At 40.8% G+C, this 15,224-nt stretch overlaps 1 protein-coding gene across 9 annotated transcripts in view; it reads right to left on the reverse strand.

Annotated features, from left to right (window-relative positions):
* The window catches only part of chd9 (chromodomain helicase DNA binding protein 9), a 278,889-nt gene that overhangs the window by 159,588 nt on the left and 104,077 nt on the right, over nucleotides 1-15,224 (reverse strand). The window lies entirely within an intron of this gene.

Here is a 15,224-nt window from a genome sequence, read left to right on the forward strand (position 1 = left end):
GATGCCCTATGAATAGTGCTATTATGCAATTACATCTACCGGTAAGAAAGAAAAGAACTTGCATTTACGTAGTGCCTCATCACATTCTTCGAGATGTCCCAAAACACTTTACAAGCAATGAAGTTTTTTTAAATGCAGTCACTGTTTTTATGTAGGCAAGCACAACAGCCAACTTGTGCCGAACTAGTTTCCACAAATAATGAATGAATGAATGAATGAATGAATGACCAAAAAATCTGTAAATGGGGTAGTGTTGGTTGAGGGAGGAATGTTGGCTGGGACCATTTCTCCGCTCTTCAGAAAGTGCTGTGTGATCTTTTATGTTCACCTGAACAGGTAGACAGAGTCTAAGGTTAATGTTGCATCTTCAACAAGGCAGAACTCTCTCAATATTGCCCTGAAGTGTCTGCTCAAATTAAATGCTCAAATCTGTAGACAGAGGATTCTCTGAGATTTTTCTAAATTACTTGAAGGATAATGGGTGTTTTACAGCTTGCTGGTCTGGTCAGAACTACGGCATTCGATAATAACTGATCCTGCTGACCAACGGTCTAAAATTCCAGCTCTTGGTATACCAATGGCCTTAAACACTTGAAAATATTAAATCCATAAACATATTAAAAGACTGGGGATTCACATGCTGACTTGGTATATAAATTTAATATTTTGAGTGCACTAGAGATTTTGAGTGTTATTTTGCACCTTTGTGTATTTGTGTCTGACTATTTGGGGGTTTGTACAGGTAGGCAAGCCAAAAATTACAGGTTGCTGAGCCCAGAACAAATCAGGGAATCTGGCTCGATTCCCTGATCCAAAACTTGATCCAAGCTAATAAAAATTGCAGATAATCCAAGCGGTGTTCCAGTGTGGCCATCTGCCAAGCAGCAAGCCATTTTGCCTAAAAGAATGTTGGGTTTTTTTTAACCTTAATTTCCCCCCCCATTTTCCATTCACATTACTTTCCCCCCCCCCCATTCTTTCTTTACTAACTTTCTACATTCTTATCATTCTTGTGCTCCCCAATATAATTTTTATTTTCTTCTCTATTTCATTTCCTTTTTAAAATCTTTCCTGATTTTTCTAATCATAGGAATAAAATACAAAAGCAGGGAAGTAATGTTAAATTTATATAGAATCTTGGTTAGACCACACTTGGAGTACTGTATGCAGTTCTGATCTCCATACTACAAAAAAAAGGATATTGAAGTACTGGAGAAAGTACAGAAAAGATTGACAAGGAGGTTACCAGAATTGAGAGGATCCAGCTGTCAGGAAAGATCGAGCAGGCTGGGGCTTTTCCTCTGGAGAAGAGAAGACTAAGAGGAGACCTGATAGAGATCTTTAAAATTATGAAAGTGTTTGATAAGGAGGACGTGGAGAAACTGTTTCCACTTGCGGTGGAGTCCAGAACAAGTGAGGGGGGGGTGTCAATAAAAGGTAGCCACCAACCGATCAAATAAAGAATTGAGAAATGCCAAACTCACTGCCACATTGAGTGGCTGAAACAGGTAGCACTGACACATTTAAGGGGAGGTTTGATGCATACGGTGTAAAAGAGAATAGAAGAACATGGGGACAGGGTGAGAAAGGGTAATTAGAGTGGGAAGATTCTTGTGTGGAGTATAAACACTGGCACAGACCAGTTGGGCCGAATGGCTGTTGCTTTGTTGTAGATCTATGTAATTCATTTCTTTGAATTCTTTTCTCCACAGAATCTAACACTGATGGAAATCATGTCACCATCCTGCTGGCAATCCCATGAGGTGCAGTATACAAGTTCCTTAACACTTCACCATTACAGACCTGCATTGTAGAATTTCACTTGGAAACAATTTAATAAAAATGACTTCTGTTTAATCAGCTCCCCTTCGTACAATGCTCAAGCGACTTCTTGCAAAAAGAGCAGTAATGACGATATTCACTAATGTCTCAGCTGAAAGAGACATCCCATCACCCTAGCGGATAAAACACGGAATTCTCCAAGATACAGGAAACTTTCCATTAACCGGCCCCTAAATAACCGGAAATGTCGGTTAACCGGCAAAATTCAGGAGTCGGTTTCAGGTAAGTTTTATAACTTTTATTACTTGCACAGCAACAAATGGAGGAAGGCAAGGGTTTGGCTGCAGCTGTTGCTAAGCTACAGAGACGCTTGCAACTTGTGGACGTTGTTCTTAAGCTGTTGCTAAGCAACAGGGTTTGTTGCTTTATACGGAGCTCTGAGCTACGTATAGCGTTCGGTTATCTGGAATTGTTGCTGAACCGGCACCACGTCGGTCCCGTCCGTGCCGGATACCAGAAAGTTTCCTGTATATGGCAGAACCCTGGCAGCAGCCAACCAGCCTTAATTTACATCATCAAGAAACAGAGGGCAACAAAAAGCACAGGAAAGATGCTCGATAGGGTTGGAAATATCTGCCAAACCACAGGCTACAGTATAGTTTATACATAAATAACTTGAAATACAGCAGGACTTAGTTGTTGTGTGGTGCTATGTACCTTTGGGTCCTGCACCTTTTATGAAGCTCGCACTAATAACTGCCAGCGAGCTGTATATTTCATTTCAGTCAGCAGCACGGCCGAGAATAGGGTTTCAAAGTGCATTAGTGATAAAATGGGTATTTGGGTGATTACAATAGTCTCACCAAAAGGAAATTTATAAGGAGTTGAGATAAAAAAAAAACGAAGAAACCTTAGTTTAAGTAGTTACTTTGTCAACCAATCCTCTTACAAACGAAAATCTCAGCCATGTGTGGGTTAAGGTCTAATAATGAACTCTGATCACAGTAAGTCACTTACTGGAGTGTACAAGGGATGTCCAACACTTTCCGGTCACCTCAGAAGGGAAATACAACATCACTAGACCACGGTGTACAGACTACTGTCACAATTTATTTACAGATCAATTAGACAAAAGCAGAAAGATAGACGAGATACTATACTATACAGTACCTCATAGAAGCAGAGCTAAAGAATGATATGTCTTCTCGGTAGTTTTCACACCATCCCAATTAGACTGATTTTCAACACCCGAAAACAGAGAAAATGATATTTTTAGATCATCATTGCCACGGGTAATTAATGTAAGGCAGCTTTTAGGAGAGACACTCACTGTGACAAACTGTTGAGGGCCAACTGGTTCAGCCAGCCATTGGCCACCCAGAAACTGACTTTGTCAAAGAACAATGGAATTTTCATACAGAAACTCCAGAGGTAAAGCTGGCTAATACCATTTCTAAACCAATTTACCCTCATTATTAGGAATCATATAAAATCTGGCAAAAATAAAATCCCATTATTGTCATATTAAGTTGTATGCCCTCAGGGCAAATGGGTTAACCTGGTAGAGGTAGGAGCTAAAATATATAGTTATTTGTACAAATATTGGATTGGAGAGTCACTGTAGCGCTTGTTGCATTATTATTTTAGATCAATTCATCTCCTGAAAATTCATTTGAATGTAGTTTTCATTTCCAGTAAGGAGACACAATGACATGAATACTTGGTGCAATAGTTAAAGTCAGTGGCCTAGAAATTCACTATGGCCCCGCCAGCTGGCTAACGGCCAAAAGTTAGCGCTGGGCGCGGAGCCATGTGCGACCGTCAAATATTCACTTTTTGCGCCCCAAGTCGGAACCGGGCGCTATTCCAGGGTGTGCCCGCCCCCGCTTGGGGCGCTGAAACTGAATTTCAGCGCTCTAAGTGCCGCTGCGCCACCCGATGCGGTGCGGCAGGCTGCGGTACTGCAGGCCTCCTCCTTCTCTTAAGGTGGAGGTGCCTGCAACGGGGAGATCGCCGCTGGATTGTGCCGGCAAATGAGCCCGGCACCACGGAGAAGTGCCGGGCTCGCGGAAAGCAGCCGGCAATGCCGCCGGGGGGGGGGGGGGGGGGGCGGAGGAGGCCGGGGAAGGAGGTGCGGGCAGGCGGCCGCCGAAAAAGCGGCCGGCCGCACCTCCACCTTTATGCGCCCCACTAAGGCTGCAGTAAGGCCCTGGTCTCCGGATGTTAGTAGCGGCCGCCACGGAGGAGGCGGCGGCAAATGAATATGGGCGTCGGGCCGGAAACAGGGCACTGCGCACACCGATGACGTCATCGGTGCCGGCGCAGCGCTACCGGCTACCGCCGCCATTACCGCCGATCTCAATATCAGCGCAACCTCCTATACTGGCGCAGAAGCCCTCTTTAGGCGGTAACTGGGCGCAAAGCTTGCAGCGCCTTACTGAATTTCTAGGCCAGTGTGTGCACAAACAATCCTAGGAATTTCTCTCATGCATAAAGAATCCACTCTACATTCCACTTAAGTCAGAAAACAGTTAATCTTCTGGTTGTATTACCATATATATGTACTTGTAACAATAAAATCACGAAAATAAACAAGCGCTTAAGAAATATTTCAATTTTCTACACTTTGTACACAACAACCGTAGACACAAAATGTTAAATAGGTAGGAGAATACCAAAGTTTTAAGCAACTCCCACGTCATCAGCAATAAGCAGAAAATGTTTCATTCGCATTTGTATTTTGGAACGGAGAGAAAACGTCATGCTACACTACTGAATTGAACAAACCTTTCGATTTTTTTTCTTTTTGTGCACAAAAAAAAGGGCACTGTTCTAAACACAGACCCAAGATAGCGTGATGACCAATTCACAGCAAAGCAACATCAGTGAACACTGCTACCATATCCAACACATTAAAAAGCTGCTGCATTGCAGGCTTAAAATCATTTTGAATCGGTCATTAAAATACCACACACTGCAATTTTGCGTTCTGGGTGCCATGTAATCTTAAATAGGCAGTGGGTGTAGGAAGCCAGGGCTAGGCTAGACACAATTCTCACTAAACACTCACTAAAAATTTTAAATAAAATAGCGGTGGTGATACATGTTTGAACTCCCTCGGCACTGCTGTGTTTCTGTGGGAAGGAGCTCGGTGAATGTTGGGCGTCCTACGGGAGAGTGTGGTTGGGTGATAGAGTTAAAACAGAAATCCTAGGAAGACTCCTCTCCTTTGGGCTGCTGCCACATTTCTCCAACAAGCAACAGAGAGCAGCATTGGCAGAGGCCTGGGAGCTGGCCACTCAACCACTATTTTCCCCTTATCACGTAGTGCAGCAGAATAAGGAGGCTAGAGACAAAACAGAGACTGAAATGATTTTAATGATCTAAACCTGATTATGTAACAAAAGTTGCTCTAACTATCCCCAGCTCCTAAAAAACTGAAGTAAAAAGTATCACAAAGTATATATTTATAAACCAGACTTTTCCACGCACATATAAAAAAAACTAATGGCAACGTATGCAATATACATGTATAAAAATCCATTATTATTTATATTTAGGAAAATGTCTACAGTAACTTGGGTAGTGAAAACCTAAAATCACACAGCAAGCATACATTACAGTAGGTCCATTAAGAGGAATAACTCATGTCAGCACAGATTTATTAGTCCTCAGTGGGGGTACGTGGCACTGGGAATTCCATTAATTGGAGCCTCTCCAATTAAAGATTTCGGCAAGTGTACCATGTTTTGTTCCACTCGTGGTAATCGGACAGTATGTCCAACTGAAGCATCACCACTCCTTACTGAATTTAACCCAAACATTTCCAAAGGATGTAAAAATATTCCACTGAAGAAGAACACCACTTCTGAGAGTTGTGGCCAGCTCTCAGGTCTATTCTTGTAAATACTTTTACTTTGAGTTGTCCGAACGCACAACTGGATAAACTGCAATTAGCAACTATTCATGAAAGTTGTATATTTCAAGTGGATCTGGCTCAGTGCTGAAGATTTCTTTTTTGCAGAGCAGCAGCTAAGGCACTGTAACACTTGACGATGACTTGAGTTTCCATGTGTCCATATTATAGCTTAACCACACTGGTCCTTCAGTAAAGTTCAATACTCTCAGCGCAACTCGGATATAAACATACAATTAATATTTCACTTACTAATATAAAAATCTCTACAAAATGACTCTTGCAATGTCAGAGAATTTATACAGCTCCCAAAACCGTATGTGTACCTGACTTTGAGGTTTAATGTTTCTATTTTTGTATGTCACAAGTAGATCGAAGAATTATGATTCTTCAAACAAATAATGTTCATTCTTGCATTGATTAAAATTGAATGGATTTGAGAAGTGTGCCAAGGACCTATATTGCAATAGCAATTTGCAACTTTCCATCAATAGTACAGCAACCTTATCTCAAAATTTATTTTTAAGCCATAACAGCCCAATAATACATCATGAATATCATTGCTCCCATTCAATGTTGATGAGATGAAAATTCTGTTCCATATATTGAAGTTTTAATAAATTAACACTTTGATGATCTTGTCTTCATTATAAATCCACACAAACTAATCACAAAGGACCCCGACATCATCAACTATTTGCCAGATTGCACATAAATTTTAAGCAGTTACCCAAAAATTGAAAGCACATCACAGCAGTATATATGGTCACAAATATTATCCGTCATTGGCCAGAAACATACGGCTACAACAATATTGGTAACAAATGTCCTAAGTTTTACTGGTGTGCGCCCCAACCCTCCAGTGGCGAATTTACACCAGGATTTACTGGAGAACGGATTACAATATGTAGCAGCGTGCAGTGGCAAATCAGAAGTGGCGCAGTCAATGGCCAATGTATTGATCCCATTACGCCAATGGTGCGATTTCGAAGGATGATCAGAGCGACAAAGGAAGCTGCCAGGACGTGACCAAGAACTCCAGCAGGTTTCAGCGTCCCGAAGTCAAGGATGGAGGTTTTCAAAATATATTTATCATTCAATCCCAATCTTTCACTGTTGCTGACTGCTTGTTTTTAAATGGTTTTTTTTTTGAACCACATACAGGGTAATTGATGGTTTTTGTTCTAAAGTGATTGAAAGAATCACTCAAATGCCAGTGATACTAACTTGGATGAATTGTCATTTCTGACCAATTTTTTCAACTGGCATGAATGCAGATGGTCATGGTTAACAATTATCCTTTACCTCTGTGACCCACCAACATAATATGCAGAAGAATCTCCACCTGGGTTTGCACAGTTAATTACTAATCAGCCATGCCAACCTAGAAAACTAGCAACATTACAAATGCTGACATCCCAAGGCTGACAGCCTATAACTAGGGAACTTTAACATCGGTTCTTATAAATTTTCACTGATAAGTTCAGAGTTTTTTTTTTAGGTAGTGAATGAGTAACAAATGCTGGCAGGGCCATGAAAGGTATTCTAGCTGGGTTCCTTGAAACGTGCCTAAACCATCAGTGTCATCTTTCTTGGATCTTCTGTACAAGTGTTGTTTCTTGTCCAAGCCATGTTCTTATTCCATCATTCTTGATTCTTTGCATCGTGCAAACTCACCATCAACCAACTCATCTCTGCTGCTATTATCTTTTGCTCAACAGCTTTTCTCATGATCTGTATAGTAATATGGGGATAATCATTGCTTCATAAACTCTCAACTTTGTTTTTAACCAAAATATCTTTAGCCTTCCATATCCTGCTTAATTTTCCAAAAGCAGAAATGTAATCCTTCTGTTGAGGTCTTCTTCACAACTCCCTTTCTCTGACACTAACCCACCAAAGTAAACATACTTTCTCACTAGTTCAACTGCATCCTCTCCAACTGTAATACAGTATGTACACCTTCCTGATACTTCCCAAATGACATGACCTGTCGACCTTGTGTTAATCTGTAATCCAAATTTTCTATTCTCCACGCATGCCTCATCAGTTAGACTCCGCAAATCTGTTTTAAATGTTGCTATAGGGTCAATGTCGTGAACAAATCTGAGGTTCTTTAAAATCTTGCCACATAATGATCATATTGGAGGAATCTCCTTAAGTGCAAAATTTATTACTGCTTCCAGTACTAGATTAAATAAATCAGGTGACAATGTGCATCCTTGTCTCACCCCAACTGTTGATCTAAAGCATTCTGTCAGTTTCCTGTCCACTCTAACAGCACTTCAGGGACTTGTTATAGATGTTTTCTATCAGTCCGACAAGTTTCTCAAGAATACCATACATCCTCGTGACATGCCATATCCATTCTAGTCACATATTGTCAAAGGCCTGCTTAAAATCTATGAAGCTGTTGCAACAATGGATGTTGTGTTCCATAAATTTCTCAGAAATCTGTCTCATCACTAACTGTTGATCTATCGTACTTCATCCTGGTCTAAAACCAGCTCGTTCTTCATGGAGTACCACTTCCTACTTTCCTACAACAGTGACTGCAGTTCAAAAGTACTTCATTGGCTGTAAAACGCTTTAGGACGTCCTGAGGTCGTGAAAGACACTATATAAATGCAAGTCCTTTTTTTTTCCCCCCTTTCTTTTCTGCATATTTTTTCATTGTCCTCTGCAGTATCTTTAGTAAATACTTCTCCGGTTATGCTCAATAACCTCTGTAATGCTGCATAGACTACAAAATTAAATTTTAGCATCAACTATCTCAGATTTGAGTCAGACTAAAAAGACTGCGCTTCGAGATACAATAGTGATGAAGGGATACTTTAAATGCTCATTTCAGCAGTCATACTTCGCAATGCACCGTCCACAATTATTAACCACGTATTATTGCTAAAGTAGCGTGACAGTATTTTGTGATCACAGAATCTTGCATTACATTACTTTTGGAACTGCCAATTGGAATGTAAAATTGGGCATAAACAAGCAGAAATCGGCATAAACAAATTGGGGCCCGAGGAAAGCGCCAAACTCTCACCATATAACTATTCATGCACATTAGGCGCAGCATGTTCAAGAACATACAATCATGAAAGCATTCCAATTTTTAGTTTGACTTGTACTCATGTCATAAATATGTATTCAAAGAAATAGAAGTACAGTGAGAATTTTGTTAAAAGCAAAAAAAAAATTGCAATTAAACACCAGAAAAATGACTGGTTCCTGCTGCACCTAAAAAACTCCACTTAATTTTACACTCAGTTTGAACCAGCATAAATCCAGGGAGCTTGCGTGTATGGCTCTTTAGCCTGGAGGCAGAGCCATTATAATGAGTCACGATGTGTTCGGCACAGGGATCAATAGACAGGCATGAAAGAGTGAGGAAAATCGGGCATAGCGCAATTACGTGTGTAACACATAATTTTACGCTGGATATTTGCTTTACGCGTGATTACACGTCTCCAGCCACAAATACACAAGAAACTCCACCCCTCTCTAACAGTGTAAGTGAAAGTTGCACAGGAGAGGATTGAGAAATTCTGATCTAACTTCATTGCACAAAAGTTTTAGAGGAACCCCTCAGATGTCAAATCTGTAAACTGAAGCAGTCCTTCAAAACCTAGTAAAAAGTTTGGAAGTAGGACTTCCAAAAGGAGAAATGAGATCACGTGCTTAAAATCTCAAGTCAATTTGGTTTATAATAGGCATACACCTTGCAAATGTAACTCTCATCTCGGGTAGTTGCTGTTTCTCAGGTTTCCCAGTCCTCTTCGCCACCTGTCTATGCGAACATTGCTTTGATGCAACTACTGAGCCAAGATGCTGGATTTTTGCAGTTGAAGTGAGGTTGCTATCATAATTAGGGAAGGGGTGGGTGGGCGAGCTATATCACAGTCAAGCTTTCTCAACAGAGTCATCAACTTGAACTCCTAGGCACTGAATTAAACATACCATCTGGCATCCTTCTGTATAATTCAGTCTAAATCTGCCTGCAGTGATTCAGTCACTGCTTCTCTCACACATCTCTCTCACATGGGGCATTAGCCACTCCATTCTTCCTGATGCAAGAGCATTAAATTTGGAACCAAAAAAGACATTAACACCAGCAACTGTTTCACAGAGGCTCAACATCCAAGGCTGTGTCCATCCTTCAGCATGAAGGGGATGGAGCAGAGCAAACTCACCAAATGGCATGAAAATTGTCTGCTTTTCGAGCAGTGCTTTCACATTTGTCTTCACACTTTTTGTACAATCCTGCCGAACTTAGATCAACAGAGAAGACATTTTTTTTTAAAGCAATGATTTCCTCTCATTTTGAAAGTTTTTCTCTTTCAGATTCTCCTTGTTCTCCATTCATAGCCGTAAGGATAGGCAGACACCTGCTCTCGGAATCACCCGACACAACTAATGAGTCAGTTGCCAGGAGATGGCAATCAAGCGGTGCTCACTGAATCATCCTGTGATTTTCTCTTCCTGAGGGAAATACCCAAATTCCACTTATATTGCTTTCATTTGGTCAGTTTGCCAAATATTGTGTGTGCATGGAGAAAAAAGGACAGCGGAGGAGCAGAAACTGAACCCACGGGAACAGGTTAGGTAGTTAAATAGAGGCACTCCAGCAGAGAATACAGTCTTAGTAGAAAGTGTCAGTAAACGTGCCAGTTTCAGGAAAGCCCAGAAACAAGCAGAGAAATTAGGTTCAGTCCAAGAGAAAGCCGGTTTCTACGCAGGGCCCAACATAGCAGCAGAAAAGTCAGCTGCTGTGCCATGAAGTATAATCCAGAAGACCAGGAGGCAACAACAGCAGGTGGGGAATAGGCGCTAAACTGGAACAGGCTACCTTAAACTTGAAGAAATTGAGTGGCAGAGCAGAGTCACAGCAGGCGAGGCATTCAATGTAGTCCAGCAGAGCACACTGTCCTGATGGCCGAGGAATCCAGCTTTAACTAAAATATACCCACTGTCAGCAGCGGGGGATCTCGAGCAGTGGGGGAGAAGAGACTGGTGAAGGGTGGGGGGGGGGGGGGGGGCAAAGAATGGCAATGGATGGCGATCGATGGAATTGCAAAGGAGACACTCTGATTAGGGAACTGCCAGGCCAGGAGCCATTTTGCACAGAGAAAATATGTTCACTAAATTTTCTAGTGTAGGGCGATTCTGGGAACAGAATGTCTCTTGTCCTTTTGGTTGTGGAACAATGAGCATGGAAAGAGAAAGAGGGGGACCTAAAAGCAGAGAAAATAACTTTCAAAATAACAGAAATGAAGTGCTTCACATAAAACAGCTCAATGTAAATTGGGCGGAATCATATAAAAAGATGACAGCAGTGCCACAGAAACTGTTATTTTCGCAAAAATTGTTATGTTGCAAATTCCTGCTTTTGCAGAAGGGTAGTCACAGCCCAGCTGTTGGATCTCTGGAACAGTTCCCTGGTTCAATTTTTACACTCTACCCTTAACATAGCTCTGTACAACAAGACTAGCACTTCTCATAATTCACTACAGTGAACTGGCAACTTGAAAAACTTAAAGATAATGCAGTCATCTTAAAAAGACAGCTCTCAAAGACAAAGAAGGAAGAAACAGAAAGCTCCTAAAAAAAATTAAGTCACAATTCTTAAATCGAGAAGATGTCACTACCTGGCAGTCAAGGGTGAATCAATCAAAACCAAAGGGAAATGGGGCTTAATGGGCCAAATACTATGGGCAACAATGAAACTCAAAAAAGGAGATAGCTAAAATTAGCTCCAATTCAGACATCATTTCAGTGTACACGACTGCACCAAAACTAAAATATCCCGAACAATTTCTACCAATAGGACTAAATGATTGCAGAGCAAACTCAGTTTAAGCAAACAAAGTACATCTGCAAATAATTTCAAATATGCTTCAAATTATTCCATTCAAGAAACTGTTTTTCAATGTTCTGCAATTAATTCAGGGAAAACCAACTGTGGAGCTTTACAAGCAATAAAGTCACCTAACAACGTGATCAACGACAATCAAAGATACCATTTATTGTACATCCTGCATGTGTTAGTTGCACAGACATTCAAACACGAGTAAGCTACGCACAGTTCATTCAGCTTTAGATACATTGTTGAACATAGCAGGGACTTAACCTCAGACAAGAGCTGAGCAGTAACCGAGAGCCACGTGTCTCATCTGTCGGAATAATGACTGCAGTAGTCACTACATGTCAAAATAATTTGTTGAATGCAAAGCATCAGATAGGTTCGAGCTGTTATTAGACACTATATAAATTCAAGTCTTTATTTTCTAACTTTCAATACCAAGCCCTTCCAACTGCAGCCTGAAGCTCGTGTACCACAGGAGTATTCAACACTTCCAATTTTGGCAACTTCATGGAAGAATACAAATTACAAAACTGACATTTTTAGGCTCACTTCTCAGTATTTATCATTAGCACTGCACAAATTTAACATGCAGTAGATATCAGACATAGAATTTTCTTGGTAATAACCAATAAATCTGAAGTCACACTTGTCTTTTACGAACATCCTTGGTGCAGTGCCTGACAATTAAAGGCAACACAAAAACAGAACAATTACAAAATCCACAATCAACTAAAATTGGATATAAATACCAAAATACCAGGCAGCAACCATCAAGGCAGACATCTGATCTTTGTTTTGTATGTATGATATAAACCACTCGAGCAGAAATCTGTAAAATATCATCTGAACCCTTCAAGTAGATTACTACTTTATAATCACTGCCATAATTTTTTTAAGTATGTCACTGCCGTATTTTTTTTTTAAGCATGTCAGATACTGATTAAAAACATACCTCTATATAGCATACAGAGACTGATGCTTTATAAAGTACCTTAAAAAACATAACCCATCAACTGTGAAGCTGATACACCTATAATTATTACTTTTTTAATCTCCATTCATGCTTTTCTTCAAAACAGTTTGAAAAGAACAGGGCGAACATGGTATTTTAGTTCACAATGGAGTGAATTCTGAAGCAATTTTCAGAATTAATGAATATTTATTTATTTCTCAATCCCCCACAACCAACTGCCAATTCTCATTTCTCCCCCACCCCCACCCCCACCCCCCCTTGCTAATTCAAGGGCATCCATTCTTTGCTGGGGCACTGGTTGTACTCCAAACTCTTGCTCAAGTGGCCATTATTCAGGCCCAAGCCTCGACAGTGAGTGCCTGCAGACTACTCAGCTGAAGGGGGGCATTACAGCCAACCTGATCCTGTCCTTACATATACATACATACAGATTATTCACCTACCGCTGCTGGATCTAAGACGCAAGAATCCTACTGAATTTTGCCATCCTAACCCAGAGCCCAAATACATAAGAACATATGAAATAGGAACAGGAGTAGGCCATTCGACCCTTCGAGCCTGCTCTGCCATTCAATAAGATCATGGCTGATCTTCTACCTCAACTCCACCTTCCAGCACTATCCTTGATTCCCTTTGTATCCAAAAGTCTATTGATCTCGGTCTTGAATATACTCAACAATTGAGCCTTCACAGCTCTCTGGGGTAAAGAATTCCAAAGATTCACAACCCTGAGTGAACAAATTTCTCATCTCAGTCCTGAATGGCTGACCCCTTATTCTGAGACTGTGACCTCTAGTTCTAGACTCCCCAGCCAGGAGAAACATCCTCCCTGCTTCTACCCTAATGTATCCCTCGCAGTGCTCAAGCTAAGATCAGCTAATGTTTTTTTTTAACTGAGTTATAGTCCCCTGGATCAGATTAGCAGAATATGTGGCGTGTATATGGATTTTCTACAGTCCTTCGAAAAGGGAAGTTGACAAGTTGCTGGGAGAAGAGGACATTTCCAGTCAGAGGGTGGTCTGCTAATTAGTTTTAAGATTATGAGGAGTTATGGCCTCCAAAAGCCTTGCCCGATTACCTTGAGAGTGTCAGAATGAAATATTCTGGTGTGGCATCTCACAGGGGCTTGTGCAGTTGGGAATGGGCCAGTGCTGTAAAGACTTTCTCTGGGTTTAGATAGAGTCGGCTCGGTGGTGTTTTCCTGTCCTCAGGATGTAACTCAGCATAACTAGAGGACTGAACCGGAGATCTTACTGGGTGTGTATGGCTCAGCTACTCACTGGATAAACCTGTTGAGCCATTGGGCAGCACAATTTATCATCATCTATCGATACTATTGTTTCTTGTCTACACATCCCAGCTTCAAGGACGGTCAAACCCAAATAAGCTTTAAAGTGCCTGTGCTCAAAGTGCTCCACACACATGTACAGCATATCTACAACTGTACCGCAACCCAGTGTAAGCGCCTAGTCACAAACATTAAAGGGGAAAATACATTTGGCCACAGGCAAACTTTGATGGACAGCTCCACTCCAACAGCACTGCAACAGAAGTTACAGTAAGCTCTGGGAAAATAATGGGTCAATCGAGATAAACCTCATGCTCATAAAGTACATTACCAAACTTTACAGCATTTAGTACTTTTGCAAAACTGTATCAGCATCTCGCACCTGAAACTGTGACTTACCTTTATGATAAACACTACATCATGAAAATAGTACAGGGTATATTTCACTTCACACAATAACTCAATACAACTGTATTGTCTGAACTGCTAAACAAATTCATATTCATCTCCAAACTGATATTTATATTATCAATACATCTGCCCACACACATTTAAAGAGAAAGGTGGCAAATTTTCTCTACAAGTTCAGAAGAGAATTACAGGACTTCTCAGTGAAAAATGCAATTGAATGTATACATACTCTAGGAGATGGCATATTTAATTTTTTTTTTTACTGTATTCATGACCCCAATGAGATATAACTTGAACCAAAAGTAACTGACACAATCCACAATGGTTTAATTAAGTGCTATAACCATAAACAAAGATTGATTTACCTTTTACAAATTAAAAAAAAATTCAGCATTTATAATTAAAAAATGTAATTGTATGCACAAATGGTTGTGTGTCAGTGGCAATTGCTTATTTTGTTTCTATATTTCAGAAAGAGGCAATTTGCGATGGTAATCGCCCTCTTTCAACCCACTTTTGGGTCACAAAGCATCGTCTTCAACAATCACACTGTAAGAGGGTACAACAGTACATTGGGCAACTCATTATAAATACCTGCAGTACCCGTTATACCTGTACGTGGTGCTGTAATAAGGCTTTTCAATGTTGAAGTGTCATGGCTATGTGTCACATCTGTGTGACATAATAGCTCCTATTTTACAGTGGGATTATAGCAAGCTGGCCCTATTGCATTGGTCTGGACACATCGTTCACATGCCCAATCATAGAATCCCCAAAACCATCTTCTACGATAGTTGCAATCTGGATATTGCAATGGAGGTGGGCAGATCAAATGCTATAAAGACACACTAAAGGCCGCCATGAAATCTTGCAATATCAACCTCAGCACTTGTGAAAACACAGCCACTGACAGACCACAATGGCAGCATGTCTGCCAGATTCCTTTGAATTAAACTGAGACTGCGAGATCTGGCTGCCAAGCACCTGG

This window comes from Somniosus microcephalus, chromosome 6, assembly GCF_052327205.1.
Source record: "Somniosus microcephalus isolate GS21.2 chromosome 6, FLI_Smic_1.0, whole genome shotgun sequence".
Classification (NCBI taxonomy): Eukaryota; Metazoa; Chordata; class Chondrichthyes; order Squaliformes; family Somniosidae; genus Somniosus; species Somniosus microcephalus.